Here is a 12,969-nt window from a genome sequence, read left to right as displayed (position 1 = left end):
TTTTTCTTTGAATCTCTGGCTCTGTCTTCCCACACCCTTCAACAGTTCTGTAAAACGCCCTCTCAGTACAATTTTGCATATGGCCAAACCTGTCATATAATCTTACTGGTTCTCTTCTTCCCTTGGAGACTTTTGTCCTGGGGTGCCCCATCCTTGCACTTTCCTCCGGACGTGTTGCCCTCTGGGCTGTGGTACACCTGTCATCCTGGGTTTCTCATCACCTTTGCCCTTGTCCTCTTTCCTGGACTCAGTGTTTTCTTCTTTCTTGGTTTACTCCCTTGTTTTGGTGAAGCACATCCTCCAGTAGCTTCCTGAGAAAGAGTGCCTGGGAGGTAACATTTTAGACTTTCGTGTTACTTAAAATGGCTTTATTCCATCCTTACACTTGATTGATAGTTTTGGCTGGGTATGGAATTTTAAGTTGAAAATAATTTTCCTTCAGAATTTTGAAGACATTGTTCCTTTATTTTTCAGCTTCTAATTTTGCAGTTCAGAAGTTCTTGCCATTTTGATTTCTGAGACTTTGAATTCACCTCCGCCCTTCTCCCCAACCCCCACTTTTAGGATTGTTTTCTTTTATCTTGGCTATCTTGAAATGTCACAGTATATTGCTGTGGGTTGCTTTTCATTCATTTTTCTGGGTACTTGTCAGGTTCTTTAAATCTAATACAGTGGTTCTTAAAGTGTAGTCCCCAGTCCAGCAGCATCAGTATCACCTGTGGGAACATGTCAGCAATGCAAACTTGGGGCCCCACCTCACACCTACTGAATCAGAAACTCCGGTGATAGGGCCCAGCCATCCGTGCTTTAACTAGCCTACCAGGTATTCTGATGCATGCTAAAGCTTAAGAACCTCTGTCCCAAAACAATTTATGTACTTTAGTTCTGGGAATTGCTTTATAATTTCTTTGACATTTCTTCCTCCATTTTTCCTGTTCATTCCTTCTGCATCGCTGATTACTTGGATGCTAGGCTCCTTGGATTGATCCTCTAATTTTCGTATTATTTCTCTCTTATTAACCATCCCTTTGTTCTGTTTTCTGGGAGGTATCCTCTATGTTATATCCTAATCTATTTGCTAAGTATATTGTTATTACTCTTTTTATTTTTTCTTTATATAATTTTCAAGAGTGCTTTCATGTTCTCTACCTTTTCTTTCTTTTAAGATAATTTTTTTTAAAGAGAAAGGGTCTCACTACGTTGCCCAGGCTAGAGTGCAGTGGCTATTCACAGGTATGATCACACTATTGGTCAGCATGGGAGTTTTTGGGTTTTTTTTCCCAGGACAGTCTTGCTCTGTCGCCCAGGCTGGAGTGCAGTGGCGCGATCTCGGCTCACTGCAATCCTGGGTTCAAGCAATTCTCCTGCCTCAGCCTCCCAAGTAGCTGGGACTACAGGTGTGCACCACCATGTCTGGCTAATTTTTTTATTTTTAGTAGAGATGAGGTTTCATTCTGTTGCCCAGGCTGGTCTCGAACTCCTGACCTCAAGTGATTTGCCCGCCTTGGTCTCCCAAAGTGCTGGGATTATAGGCATGAGCCACCGAACCCAGCCAGCATGGGAGTTTTGACCTGCTCTATTTTTGACCTGAACTGGTTCCTTCTACCCTCTTAGGCAAGCTGGTGATTCCCTGATCCTAGCATAGCACACTACAGCCCAGAGCTGGGCTCAAGTGATGTTTTCATGTCAGCCTCTGAAGTCGCTGGGACTACAGGCATGTACCACCATGCCCAGCATTTCTTTTTCTTTCCTTTTCTTTTTTTTTTTTTGAGATGCAGTCTCACTCTGTCGTCCAGGCTGTAGTGCAATGGCATGATCTCGGCTCATGGCAATTTTCGCTTCCCGGGTTCAAGCGATTCTCCTGCTTCAGCTTCCTGAGTAGCTGGGATTACAAGTGCCTGCCACCACACCCGGCTAATTTTTGTATTTTTATTAGAGCCACAGTTTCACCATGTTGGCCAGGCTGGTCTTGAGCTCCTGACTTCAGGTGATCTGCCCACCTCGGCCTCCCAAAGTGCTGGAATTACAGGTGTGAGTCACGGCGCCTGCCCTCTTTTCCTTTCTTTCTTTTTCTTTTTTTTTTGAGACTGAGTCTTGCTGTGTCACCCAGGTTGGAGTGCAGTGGTGTGATTTGGCTCACTGTAACCTCCACCTCCCGGGTTCAAGCGATTCTCCTGCTTCAGCCTCCTGAGTAGCTGGGGTTACAGGTGCCCACCACCACGCCTGGCTAATTTTTTTTTTTTTTGGATTTTTAGTAGAGACAGGGTTTCACCATGATGGCCAGGCAGGTCTCCAACTCCTGACCTCAAGTGATCCACCAGCCTTGGCCTCCCAAAGTGCTGGGATTACAGATGTGAGCCACCACACCTGGCCTCTTACTTTTTTTTTTTTTTTTTTAAGAAATAGTTTCACGTCCTTTGGACACATGAATTATCTCTCTGAGGTTATTAACTTGAATTTTTCTTCCCCCTGTGTTTTGATTTGCATCATGCTGGAGGCTTTCTTCAGAGGTCTGGTGTTCCTTGGCTGTCCACTCCTGTTGAGAGGGAGGCTTTAGAGATCCAGTTGGAAGCTCTCCCTGTGGGCTCACAGTAGGGCAATCAAGTGGCTGGCTGGACTCCTTCATTGGAGGGTATCAATTGTCAGTGTTAATAGGCTTTTTCTCTGTCACATTTTGTTTTTTTCCAGAAAAGAATGATCTAGTTTCGTCTCCTGCTTGAAGGTTACAAGCCCCTCACCCAGAGTTCTAGAGCCAGCTATAGTGTGGGAGTTAGAGAGGTGTGTGGCAGGGAGACCGGGTGTTATTGTTCAGATGCTGACTGTATTAGTCTGTTCTCACACTGCTAATAAAGACATACCCAAGATTGGGTAATTTATAAAGGAAAGAGGTTTAATGGACTTACAGTTCCACATGGCTGGGGAGACCTCACAATCATGGCAGAAGATGAAGGAATAGCAAAGGGACTTCTTACATGGTGGCCGGCAAGAGAGAGGAGAATCAAGCGAAAGCGGAAACCCCTTATCAAACCATCCCATCTCGTGAGACTTATTCACTACCATGAGAACAGTATGGGGGAAGCTGCACCCATGATTCATTTATCTCCCACTGGGTCCTTCCCACAACACATGGGAATTGTGGGAACTACAATTGAAGATGAGATTTGGGTGGGGATACAGCCAAACCATGTCACCGACTTTCCCTCAGTCTTTGATCCCACTCTTTTTCCTGCACCTCCCCAACCCCTAAGTCCAGAATCTTTCTGTTTCAATATCTCCAGAATACATCTTCCTGTCTCCTACAGGAATCGGGAGGGGACACATTAAGTTACCTGATTGTGCTGGGGATGGCTGGGGTTCCTGACAGTCTAATTGCTCTTTAAACAGATCTTCAAGCAATCCCTGGAGTTTTAGACCTTGCCTCAGTTTTAGACCCCTGCTTATCCTTCTGTCTTACTTGGTACTTCCAAGTCCCGAGCTTTCCTGGGTTTCCAAGGGAAGAATCAGGTTGCTTCTCGTGGGTCTGTGCCTCCAAATGTTTTTGGTCTGCCCTTCTTGGACTCTGTGGGGTCGTTTACCATTCTTCTGTCCATTTTCTGTTTTCATATGATGGGGGCCAGGATTCTAAATCCTTGTTTCATTGAAGATGGACTTTGGGTTCCTGTTTCTTATTTTCCTTATCATCTTGGGGGTGATTTTTGAGAGGAGAAGGGGGCTTTACTCCACTATCTTGTGACCTGAAGGCAGAGATGTCTTCTTGAGGTGGAAGTGGTGGTGCTTGTGCCAGACACTCTTGCTGACAAAGTGGCTGAAAGTGGGCCATATGTTAGGAGGAAGGTGAGGAGGGGAGGAGAGAAGCTTCCGGAACTTAGAAAAGCTGCTGTGAGAACTTGATTTGGAACCCCTGCCCCCCGTCCTCCCAAGAGGGCCCAAGAGGAAAAGGATTACTGGGCCCCAGTGAGGCCTGGTTGAGGTGAGACCGTGAGAATCAGTGGTAGGTTCAGCAGGGAACAGGGATGGAGACAGTGAGCAGTGGGCAGCAGCTTCTAGCTCAGAGGAGGACATGAGGGGATGGGGGCATTCTAGAGCCAGAAGGAGGGCAGTGAAGTGGCTTTGAGGCAGGCCATTGGCCAGGGAGCAGAAGAGGACAAGACAGTATTGACAGCCACTGATTAGATGTTGGTGATGTGCCAGGGACTGGGCCAGGTTCTTCAAAGCAGGCTTAGTGGGAGTGGGCAGCCAGGAGGAGAAAGGAAAGGCGGTCTAGGTCAGTGAAGGAAGGGCTGAGTCTCAGAGGTGGGAGTGGGGCAGGTCTGAGTGATGATGGAGTCTCCTGCTCCAGAGGTGAGAGACTGCTCATGTGCAGACCCATGAAGCAGGGTGTCCCTGAGGAGGGCAAGAGGTGGGGTGGGAAGAAGCAGTGGTATAATGGTTCAAGTCTTCAGAAAGAATGGCAGCAGGTGGGAGAGGCCAGTTGTTTAGATGGGTGGCCTCTTGGGAACCAACGAAAGATACTGTTTTATTTTATTTATTTTTTAGAGATGAGGTCTCACTATGTTGCCTAGGCTGGAGTGCAGTGGCTATTCACGGGCACGATCATAGAGCACTGCAGCCTTGAACTCCAGGGCTCAAGTGATCCTTCTTTTTTTTTTTTTTTTTTTGAGACAGGGTCTGGCTCTATTGCCTAGGCTGGAGTGCAGTGGTACAATCTCACTGTAGCCTCTGCCTCCTGGATTCAAGCCGTTCTCCCACCTCAGCCTCCTGAATAGCTGGGACTACAGGCACATGCCACCATACCCAGCTAATTTTTTTGTATTTTTAGTACAGATGGGGTCTTGCTATGTCGCCCAGACTGGTCTCAAACTCCTGGACTCAAAACAATTCACCCACCATGGCCTCCCAAAGTGTTCAGATTACAGGTGTGAGCCACTGCACTCGGCCTTCAAATGATCCTTCTGCCTCAGCCTCCCGAGTAGTGGGAACAAGAGGTTCTGACTACCACGCCTGGCTTAAAATTTTAAACAGGAAGGGTGATCACTTCGGTTCACTTTATTTTATTTACTTATATTTTGAGACTGGGTCTCGCTCTGTCACCCAGACTGGAGAGCAGTGGCACGATCACGGCTCACTGCAGCCTTGACTTCCTGGGCTCCAGGGATCCTCCCACCTCAGCCTCCTGAGTAGCTGGGACCACAGGTGCACACCACCAAGCCTGGCTAATTTTTGTATTTTTGGTAGAGACAGGGTTTTTCCCCTTGCTGCCCAGGCTGGTCTCAAACTCCTGAGCTCAAGCAATCTGCCCACCTTGGCCTCCCAAAGTGCTGGGATTACAGGCGTGAGCCACCAAAAGGTGCCTTCAGTTCAATTTAATACTTAGTGAACATTTATGTAATGCACCTGCCCCAGGTTACATAGCCTGGGGGTATAGTCGCAACGAGTCACCTAAAATACATAGCCTCTGACTCTAAGCTGTAATAACTCAGCTCTCATGCATGACTCCACAGTCTTTTCCTGACGTCCTGGGACTATTTTCCGTGTGCTTCTATATGGTCATTCTATGCCGCCTCACAGATGTTGCTGATAGCACTCCTCCTGGCTGAGAAGGCTGCTCCTGTCATCTCATCAGGCAGCCCCTGAGTGTAGCTCGGCCAGGCTTCTGTGATTACAAGCCACAGAAACCAACTCTGGCTAACTTAAGCAGAAAAACAATTTATTGGAAGGTTATTGGGCAGCTCATAGATTCAACAGCTACACTCTACCCTTCTTCTGTGCTGGTAAAGGCTTGATTTTGTCCTGAAATTTACGTGCCCTGTACCCAAGGAAGGAGACCCCCTCCTCAGCCACAGGGGATAATGTTGATGAGTCTCAGCCAACCAGGGCACTTCCTGCCTCTGTGCCAGTGATTGGTTTAGGTTTAGGCATGCGAGGCAGCGCTGGCCAAGGACACACAAGGGGAAGCCCGCTAGGCCAGGGCTTTCGGAAAGAATCACAGAGAAGCTGACTTTATTAAAGGTGGAATTAATGCTCTCTGCCTCTAAAAAATAATATACTTGCCCATTGTGTAAGGTGCTTTTAGTTGGTCTTCTGTGCTTTCAGTTGAAAGGTTCTGACACATGAAGGCTAGCTATTTTTCCTGGGTAGCAGGTGGGGTGAAAGATGGGAAAATAAGCTGATGGCTAAAGGGTGAAATAAAAAGAGTTTGCAAAATAAAGGAGCTGATGCATTTTTGAAGGCAGAAGAATTACCTAATAGAAAAGAACTGATTGAAAATGCTAGAGAGAAGGGGACTAACTCAGGGAGAAGGAGGCCACCACTCATCAAGCAGACACTTGCCATATGCCAGGCACTGTGAAAGGGGGTGGGATACAGTGATGGACAGAAATACGAGGTCCCTGCTCATAGGGAAACTTTCAGTCTGGGTGGGGTAGAGAGACAATGAACATGTAAGTAACAAAATAAACAGGATAAGATAATGGGAAGTAATTTGGCGGGGCGGGGGGCAGTTAATTTTGATAGAAGGTGGTCAAGAAAGTCTCCTCTGAAGAAGAGGAGATCCGCCCACCTCGGCCTCCCAAAGTGCTGGGATTACAGGCGTGAGCCACCGAGGGGGGGCCTTCAGTTCGCTTTAATATTTACTGAACATTCATGTAATGCACCTGCCGCAGGTTACATAGCCTGGGGGTACAGGGATGGGCCAGCCATATGAAGAAACTTAGGAGGACTCCAGAAGACATCTCAGGGCCACTGTGGGCTCTGTCCTGACTACAGCAATGGAAGTCCAATGTCCATTCAGAAAAGGGAAAGAAATGGCAGCAAAGTTTGCCTTGGAGGCTCCTGCAGGCCAGGAATGACAGAGCAGCTGGAGAGATATATTTTCCCAGGGCTGGCATGGATATCACCTCCCCTGTGGCAGGACAGGTTGGGAACCCTGGTGTTGCTGACTTTCTGGAAGCTGGAGAGGTTTGAGTGGAATATTTGGAGTGCATTATATACCATAGGTGGCTTGTGCTGGCCACCTATGGTCTATAATTCGGTTGGATGTCCTTGATTTTCTACTGATAAATAGATCTGCTACTTGATTTTCTACTGTGGGTTTGAGGGAGGATACTTGGGGCCAGCAGATGAGTCACACCTCTGATCCTTACATGCCCAGCTGCCTCTGTCTCCCCTTGTCCATGCAGTCTGGAATTCCAATCTGCTCCCCTGTTTAACATCTCATCCAGTCAATAAGCGCCTCTGAAGTCTTAACTTTGTGAGTAGCATCTTTGACATGTTTGTGTCGGGTGGATACCATGACAGAAAGACAAGACTTGGCCTCAAGGAGTTTGCTGGTCAAATTCGAGAACATTGCATCTGAAACAATTTATCAGTAGAAAAATCAAGGACATTCAACAGAGGTATAGACCATGGGTGGCCATCACAAGCCACCTATGGTATACAGTGCACTGGTTTATATACCATCTACTGCATTAGTCCCAGCCTCCCAAACTGGCACCAACAGTCCTCTTCTCCTTGCCCACTACTCCCTTCTTCCCTCCAAGATCCCTTTGGAGGTGATCCATCAAGTTGGAGCCTGACACATAATTTCTGCTCATCGTGTGTGGCCTTCCTCCAGTTTCCTGGGGATGTGAAGGAGGAGGGAGGGACCTGTCAGCTGGATGGAGACTTCTTTGCCCAAAGTTGATAGTACCACAGTGGGGCTCTTCACAGGCAGCCATTTTGAGACCTGTCCAGCACAAGGTTCTAGTTTTGGGGGTCCTGTCACTTAAATAAGAAAATATTGAGTGCTTGCCTTGTGCCAGTGTCTGTTTGAAGAGGCAGACCACTGGCACTTTTCTTGTATTATCTAATTCAGTCCACACAACAATTGCCTTTGGTGGGAATTTTAATTATTCCATTTTACAGTTGGAGAAACTAAGGTACAGAAAGATAAAGTCACTTATCCTTATCAAACAACTAGTAAGTAGTGGAGCCACGATTTGAACCCAAGCAGACTGCCTGCAGCATCCCTGGTCGGCACCCCTGTGCACACTGCCAAATTGTCTTATTCTAGGAATTTCCCTTCCCTGCGCCATGACATATTAAAAACTCAGCTAGAGGTCATTTTGAGCAAGGAACCCTTCTCCACCCTGCCTTTCCATGAGAGGGAGTTGGGATCCCAGAGAAGAGGAATTCCAGAAGAGGCACTGCCACTTTGGCTATTTTTCCTGAATGTTCCCCAGGCAGGGAGCGCCAGCTTTTGATTTGCCAGGTGTCTCTCTGTTCTTCTAATTAACACCAGACCCAGCCTTTAGCCAGAGCCCTGCCTATAGCTGGAATCCACCACCATGCGGCTCAGGGGCCAGTTCGCTGTGACTGCCACAGAGGACAAAGCAAGTGCTAACTCGGGGTGGAGTCTTCTGTAATGATGCTCCCTTTGCCTCATCCATAAAAAGCTCCACTCAGATCTACCTCGTTTATGGTGGAGGCCAGGGTGGCAGAGTGTGCAGGAGGAGGCAGAATCAGGCTGAAACAGCTCCTCTTTGCCTCCCTGGATTCTTTTCCAAAATGCTGTCAGCACTGCCAGTTGGAAAATATTTTTCTCCCTCCCTTTGTCTTCTTTCTTATTAAGAAAAAAAAAAAAAGCCATCTGGTGTCAAATTCACTCCTGGCACATCATAAAGGGTAGCACTAAAAATGTCCCCGAAAAACTAAAAGCAAAACCACAGCAGTACACATGGGATTTAATCTCAGCATCCTAGAATTTCAGAGTTGATAGGGCCCTCCGGGATCAAACCCTTCCTGTAGACGGGAGGAAACTGAGGCCGGGAGGGATTATGTTATTCTTTCAAAAATGTTTACTGAGCGCCTACTATGTTCAAGACACTCTTCAGGCGCCGCAGATGAATCACGAACACAACAGTGAGGCAGAAATCCCCGCCTCCTTGGAGCTTTCCGTGGGAGGTTCTTGCCTCGGCCCTCGGGCCTGCGTCTGCCGCCGTTTTTAAACGGCCCCGAAGTTGGGAGCTCTGTCTGGGCCACCTCCGGGCTGGGGGCCCGGCCGGGGGCCGCCCCTCTTTTCCCGCCCGGAGCCGCAGTGTCCAGAGGGGCGAAGTTTGCGGCCGCCGCCGGCCGTGCAGTCTCCCGCGCTTCCCCCGCCGGAGCGCCGGCCCCGCATTCCTCCGGGTTGAGCAACAGCTTTTCCTCCGAGGGCGGCTGGCCGGGCAAGGCGGGGCCGCTAGCGCTGGGGCCCTCGCGGGGCGCGGCCCGAGTGTCCGGGGCCTCTGGCAGCGCCCCGGGTTTAAGTGGAGCGCGGCCGCCAGACCCTCCCCGGGGAGCCGAGCTCGGAGAGGGGGGCCGCAGAGCCCAGGCCCCAGCCTGCCCTTCCTGCAGCGCCGGCGGGATTGCCCAAAGACCAAGCGGGTGCCAGGCCTCACCCGACCTTGATGTTGGCGTTAGTCCGGGTTGACCGCCCACTCTGACGCTCTATACAGAGAGCTCCTTTGCTTCCATTTTTACTCCAATCCTGGAAATTCTTTGTCGATGAAAAGAGGACAGTTTATAGTGAACTCCAAAAGAGGGGTCCTAACCTAACCCAGCTCTTTGAATTTAAACACTTACAATAATCATGTGTGTGTGTATATATACATACGTATACATACATACATACGTATACATACGTATACATACATACGTATACATACGTATACATATATGCACGCATACACATATGCACGCATACACATATGCACGCATACATATACATGCATACATACATATACATGCGTACATACATATACATGCGTACATACATATATATGCGTACATATATATGTTCATACATACATATATGCGTACATATATGCGTACATACATATGTGCATGCATACATATGTGCATACATACATACATGTGTACATACATGCATGTATACATACATGTGTACATACATGCATCTATACATACATGTATATATACACACACATATATACATACATATTTGAGACAGAGTCTTGTTCTGTCCCCCAGCCTGGAGTGCAGTGGCACGATCTCGGCTCACTGCAACCTCCGACTCCCGGGTTCAAGCGATTCTCCCACCTTAGTCTTTGAGTAGATGGGACTACAGGTGCGTGCCATGCCAGGCTAATTTTTTTATTTTTAGTAGAAACAGGGTTTCACCATGCTGGCCAGGCTGGTATTGAACTCCTGGACTCAAGTGATCTGCCTGCCTCGGCCTCCCAATGCGCTGGGATTACAGGCATGCACCACCATGCCCCACCCTTCATATTTTTCTTTTCCTGCCTCTTAAATCTTGAGCTTAGGTCTTGAATTTTTTAGCTTTATTTTATTTTAGTATACTTTTTATTTTGGAAAATTGTTAGATGTACATAAAAGTTGCAACAATAGTGTAGAGAATTCCCATGTACTCTTCACCCCGCTTTCCCCAAAATTAGTATCTTACCTAACCATGGTACGTTTGTCAAAATGAAGAATTCACATAGGAACAATGCTATTAACCAAACTACAGACTTTATTTGGATTTCACGTTTCCACTCCTGTCCTTTTTGTGTTTCAGGATTCAGTCTGGGCCATCATCTTGCATTTAGGGGTTTGAAGCCCTTTAGTATGTAATCCAGATTTCATTGTGTAGAGTCTCTCCCCTTGGCAATGAGGCAGGAGGCAGAGTCCCTGGCACTGGATTGACCTCCCTGTCCTTGTCCTGATGGCCCAGGAAACACCTCGAGCCCTGGATATCCTGAGAATGCTATTAAGGGATTCCTGCTGGGTCTGCCTGCTGGCTCTGGTAGCACCTGGTAGAAGTCCGGATCCCAAGGCCTGCACCTGGTCCTACTGGATGGAGACAAGGAAGTCCATGGGGTTCTTTAGAGAACACTCAGAGCTAAGGAGGTAAGCAGGTGCATGACCTCCCTGTCTTTTTTTTACTTTTTATTTTTAAATTGAGATAGGTCTTACCCTGTCACCCAGGCTGGAGTACAGTGGTGTAATCATGGCTCACTGCGGCCTCAACCTCCTGAGCTCAAGTGATCCTCCCACCTCAGCTTCCTGAGAAGCTAGGACTATAGGCATGTGCCACCATGCCTAGCTAATTTTCTTTCTTTCTTTTTTTTGTTTGTTTGTTTGGAAGAGACAGGGTCTCCCTATTTTGCCCAGGCTAGTCTTGAACTCCTGGGCTCAAGTGATCCTCCTATCTTGGCCTCTCAAAGTGCTGGAATTATAGGTGTGAGCCACTGTGCCTGGCCGACTCCTACTGTCTTTAGGCATTTTGAGACCTGCTATAATTTTGGAAGTGGCTAGAGTTTTACCTGAAGGTACTCCCTTCTGTTTGGTTGTGGGAGGGGTCCAGATACCTGGAAACACCTGTATGGCCAACTCAAGTAGCTGGGAAGAAGCCTATGGTAGATTTCTAGTAACTACTCCTGCAGAAACCCCGATTCTTAGCTGAACACTGTCAGGAACTGTAAAGGGTCTGAGATTTTATCCTACTTACAAGCTAACAAATTAGCCCACCAGTGTCATAGCTTGTGATAGAAGCCCAGACTCCTAGGTCAGAGATGAAGGACAGTTTATTATTATCAGCAACAGCAGTAGCAAGAGTATCAGCCCTAATTCCCACAGGATTTTGCAGAAAGGGCCTGGTGATGCCTGCACACACAGTGGATTGCATTTCAAGACAGGAACCCTGAACTTAGGGAACCCAGATCTTTCAGAATGGTCCGTGTATATATATATACTTTTTTTTTTTTTTTGAGACGGAGTCTCGTTTTGTCGCCCAGGCTGGAGTGCAGTGGCGCGATCTCGGCTCACTGCAAACTCCGCCTCCCGGGTTCACGCCATTCTCCTGCCTCAGCCTCCCGAGTAGCTGGGACTACAGGCGCCTGCCACCATGCCCGGCTATTTTTTTGTCTTTTTAGTAGAGACAGGGTTTCACCGTGTTATCCAGGATGGTCTCGATCTCCTGACCTCGTGATCCGCCGGCCTCGGCCTCCCAAAGTGCTGGGATTACAGGCGTCAGCCTCCGCGCCCGGCCGGTCCATGTATATTTTATAAGGGGCAGCATGCCTGCCCCTTTGGGAGGGAGACATTGTAGATCTTCCAAGGCTGTCCACTATATCCTGAAAATGGTAATCTGGAACAAAGGACAGTCAATGCCTCACTTGCAAGATGTGTAGAAATGGAATAGAATCATGGAGCATTGTCTCCCAACAAACAAACGGCCATATAAGACAAGCATACATTTCCCAACCTCTCCTGCAGCTAAGTGTAGCCATGTAACTAAATTGTTATCTATTGCGTGTGTGGCAGCTTCTGGGAAATTTCAATGACTAGCATGCACCCTGGGAGGCTTCTTCCCATCTTCTTTTCCTAATGGCTGGAATGTGGACATGATGTTGGAGCTTGAGCAGTCACGTGGGACCAGGACTAGCATGCTGAGGACTGAGGATGGCAGGGCAGGTGAGGGGAAAGGGGCCTAGGTCTCTGATGGTGGTGGAGCTCACAAACTAGGTCTGTACTAGTTATCTTTGGATTTGTTTACATGAGAGAAAAAGACACTCCCATCTAGTTTTAACTTTTTGTTTTTGTTTTTTGGTATATGCGCCTGAACGTAATTCTCACTGATGCAGGGTTAGAGCAGAGAAGGACCAATGGAGGGTTAAGCCCGTCAGCAGAGAGAAGGGGTCAGGGGCCCTGCTCCCCTTTCCCTCCATCTCAGCTTCAGCAATGACAGTCGAGGGGAGCGGGGAGTCATCTCTGGCTTGTTCACCACCCACTGGCGATGCCCCATTCACAAGGGGGCCTGGCTGGCCACGCGACCCAGCAGCATCCATTTGAAGGCAGCAAGCAACAAGCTGGCTCCATTCACAAACCCTGTCCTCCTTTGAAAACCAATCACCGTGCGAAGCGTGACTGGGTGGTGGCTGGTTTCGGCCCATCTGTCACGCCCTTTCAGGGAGCCTGGTGGCGGCAGCCAGC

Source organism: Pan paniscus, chromosome 10 (genome assembly GCF_029289425.2).
Source record: "Pan paniscus chromosome 10, NHGRI_mPanPan1-v2.0_pri, whole genome shotgun sequence".
In the NCBI taxonomy this organism is placed as follows: Eukaryota; Metazoa; Chordata; class Mammalia; order Primates; family Hominidae; genus Pan; species Pan paniscus.
The sequence above is the reverse complement of the archived record's forward strand: the minus strand, read 5'-3'. Positions refer to the sequence as shown.